This window comes from Sturnira hondurensis, unplaced genomic scaffold (genome assembly GCF_014824575.4).
Source record: "Sturnira hondurensis isolate 20B ecotype Veracruz unplaced genomic scaffold, ASM1482457v3 Scaffold0022201, whole genome shotgun sequence".
Taxonomy (NCBI): Eukaryota; Metazoa; Chordata; class Mammalia; order Chiroptera; family Phyllostomidae; genus Sturnira; species Sturnira hondurensis.
This window is the reverse complement of record NW_028094832.1, coordinates 9577121-9581467: the sequence shown is the minus strand read 5'-3', so window position 1 is coordinate 9581467 and position 4347 is coordinate 9577121.

Here is a 4347-nt window from a genome sequence, read left to right as displayed (position 1 = left end):
ACTCTCAGCAAAGTGAGATTAGAGGGAATGTACCTAAACATAATAAAGGCCACATATGACACACACACCCACCAGCATCATATTCAATGAGAAAAAACTATAAGCTTTTTCATTAAGATCAGGAACAAGACAGGGATGTCCACTTTCACCTCTCTTATCCAACATAGTACCGGAATTCCTGCCCCAGCAATCAGACAAGAAGAAGAAATAAAAGGCATCCAAGTTGGAAATGAAGAAGTAAAATGTCATTATTTGTAGAGGACATGATACTGTACATAGAAAACCCCAAAGATTCCACCAAAAAAACTAGTAGAACTGATTAATGAATTCAGCAAAGTAGCAGGATGAAAAATTAATATCCAGAAATTAGTTGCATTTTTATATGCCAATAACTAATTAACAGAAAGGAAAATTAAGAAAATAATCTCATTCACAATTGCTATGAAAAGAATAAAATACCTAGGAATAATCTGACCAAGGAAGTAAGAGACCTATATTCAGAAAATTATAAGACAGTGAAAAAAGAAATAGAAGACACAAACAAGTGGAAGCATATACCATATTCATGGATAGAAAGAACTAACATCATTACAATGCCCATACTTCAGAAAGCATTCTATAGATTCAACCCAATTCCTATCAAGATTTCAATGATGTATTTCATACAACTAGAACAAATATTTCAAAAATTTATATGGAAGCCAAAAAGGCCCTGCATAGGAACAGTGACCCTGAGAAAGAACAAAGTTGGATTAATCACACTATTTAATATCGAACTATACTAATAAGTCCATATTAATTGAAACAGCATGGTTCTGGCATAAAAACAGATACTTACATCAATGGAACAGAATAGAAGCCCAGAAATAAACCTACAACTTTATAGTCCGGTATTATTCTACAGCAGAAGCAAGCACATACAATGGACTAAAGGTAATTTACTCAACTATCTTTAATAAATGGTGTTGGGAAAATTGGACAGAAACATGTAGAAAAATAAAACTAGACCACCTTCTTACACCACATACAAGAATAAATTCAAGATGAATCAAAGACTTAAATGTTAGACCTGAAACCACAAAAATCATAGAAGAAACGTTGGCAGCAAAATCTTGGACATTGCTTGTAGTAATATTTTATTGGATATATCTCCCCAAGCAAGGGAATCAAAAGAAAACATTAAAAAATGGGGCTACATCAAACTAAAAAGTTTTTGCACAGGAAAGAAATCAACAAAATAAAAAGACAACCCTCAGAATGGGAGACCATATTTAAGAATACATCTGATAAGGGGTTAATACCCACAATTTATAAACACCTTGCAAAACTCAACACCAAAAAAAAACAAAAAAACCCCAGCCCGATTCAAAAATGGCCAAAGGACCTGAATAGTCAGTTCTCCAAAGAGAACATACAGATGGCCAATAGACATATGAAAAATTGCTCAATGTCACTAATCATCAGAGAAATGCAAATTAAAACCACAATGAGATATCACCTCACACCTGTCAGAATGGTTATCATCAATAAATCAACAAACAACAAATGCTATGAAGGATGTGGAGAAATAGGGACCCTTTTGTACTGTTGGTGGGAATGAATGCAGATTGGTACAGTCACTGTGGAAAACAGAATGGAGATACCTCAGAAAATTTAAAATGGGTCTGCCTTTCTACCAAGCTTTCTCAGTTCTGGGAATATATCCCAAAAAACCCAAAACACTGTTTTGAAAGAACAAAACTACCCCCATGTTCATTGCATTGTTACTTATAATTGCCAAGGTATGGAAGCAGCCTAAGTGTCCATCAGTAGGTGAATGGATAAAACAACTACGGGACAGTTACGCAGTGGAATACTACTTAGCTGTGAAAACAAACAAGCAAGCAAACAAACAAAAAAAAAACAAGAAAATGTCACCCTTTGTGACAATATGGGTAGACCTGGAGAATATTAAGAATATTATGCTAAGTGAAATAAGCCAGTCAGAGAAAGTCAAATATCATACAGTTTCACTAGCATGTGGGATCTGATGAACAAACTGAACTAACAAAAAAAAATAGGGACAGACTCAAAGATGGAGAGCAGGAAAAGTGCTGGGGTTGGGGGGTGAAGTTACCAGGTGGAGGGATTGAGCAAAAAGAAAACGAACTTATGGGCGTGAGCTTGTGGTGATTGCTGGGAGGAGAGGGATACTAGGGGACTAAATGGTAATGAAAAAAATATAATAATGATTAAGTAAAAATAAATTAATAAACCTCCCTCCCCTTTCTCTTATAAAGACACCAGGAATGGAGTTAGGGCCTACCCTACATCCAGGACGATTTCCTCTTAGGATATTAACTAATTACATCTGCAAAGACCTTATTGCTAAATTCTGAGGTTGCAGGTGTATGTGAATTGAGGGGGAGAGAGAGATACTATACAACTACCATAGGCAATAACAACAAATTTTTAAAAATAATATGGCTCAACACAGACTAATAAACTTTTCAAAAAAAAAACCTCTAATTAAACCACCTTTTCCAAACCCTGCTAGTCCAGGTTAGTAAAGCCTCACCAAAATGCATCCGGAATTCCTGAAAATTCCAAACTGACACCTGCAGTCTGTCCTACAGACACATCCCACATGAACGGTGGCCTCCCAGTTATAACGCCACCCATGGTTCCATCCTGGCAGCGGCTCTGCTCGGCTCTAACGAATGCCTCGGTGAAGAGGGTAAGAAGGAGCTATTCCTTCCTGTGCCTTTCAGAACTTTTAAATGTTCACATAACAGTGAGCCTCATATCCTTCCACTTTAAGTTACTCAGAGCAGAGCAAAACTTGAGTCAAATTTGCCCAGTGTGTCCCCACCCTCTCTCTCCAAATCTCGCTAAGTTTTTTTTCCTTTCCAGTATATATGCTTCTAAGACTCTAAGGAGTGAATGCTGCGTCCTGATTCCTGAAGGTGGGCATGCATGGAAGTTAGCCCAAACCCTAAGTGTCCCTCATCACTGTTTTCTCTCGCTCAGTCTCATTTGGCATTTACTTAAAGGCATTTTATTGGCTCTGCACCCTCTGCCCTGTAGAAATGCTTGAATATGTACACAAATTAGGCCAAGAGCTTCTGTAAAAACACAGAAATTTTGTTGTAGATAAGTTTCCTACTTCTCTTCTCTCCTCAACAGAGAATAGCCAAGGACACATCCCACTTGTCTATGTGTAGGGGTATCTAGTTACAAGGTGGTGTAAATAAGATGGGTGGGAGGAACCTACTGGCTGGCTAGTGGACTGAGTTCCTTACACGTTTGTGCATCAGTGAGGTTGCTATGGGTCCAACATTTTGCCTTCAGTGTTTGGAAGATGAATATGATACATGCAAAGGGTGTGGGGACCCATACCATCATGCCATAGTCTTAACATTAAAAGAGACATTATATTTCTCATAATTTTAAGTTCTGAGATTGGATTTTCAATTCTCTCTCTGGAAACTAATTGGCATTAACCAGATTGGAAAGCAATAATAAGCCAAAATGCCAATGAATTAATTTACTGAGGAAAAGATAACTGGCAGGTGAATTGTACTGCTCCCTTGACTAGTGGGAACAGTGCCTTCTCAATAGAAATATTTCCTTGAGAAATAAAATCGGAGTTAGAGGATAATGTGATTACTGAATGAGATTTTTTAAAAAATAAATGACCTTTCAACATACAGCAACTTCTCTATTTAGGCGTTACACTTGCCACACAGAATAAAATATTTCTCCGTTGCCCCAGAGTGTCCTAAAGTAATAATAGAGTATGTGCATCCGTGTTCAATGTTCTTTATTATTGTACAGAAGTTTCTGTGACTAAATTTGTAGTTAGTGTCAGAATTTTCAGAATGATTGCATACCTCCTTTCTTGATTTCCAGTACATTTTTAGATTTGGGTTTCCCTAGTGGGAATTCAGAGAGGTATCACTATCTTACCTGTGACAAACTCATATGACTCATGTCAGTATGCCACTACATTTTTGGAAAAAAAACATCTTTTCCAAAAGGTGATACTCATTAATTTCTTTAAATTATCATTATTTCAGTCAAACTGAAGGCTACACCCATTTTGGTGTCTGCATCCTGTGTGTATAACACATAAGGTCTCAAGGACACATGCAGATACAATGGTCTTCATTGCACTAATTCCTAGAAGGAACCTGGCCAAGTGGGATGTGCTAATCACTAAGATTCAGGATATCTGGGTTCTGGTCTCAGCCCTGCCTCAAGGTACCTGAGGTGTAGATACTCATGCCTATTTCCTCCTCTTTAGCTGAGGGAGAACTGGGTAGCTTGTTTGTTGATCCCTCTGACTAGCATGTAGTAGGCATTCGT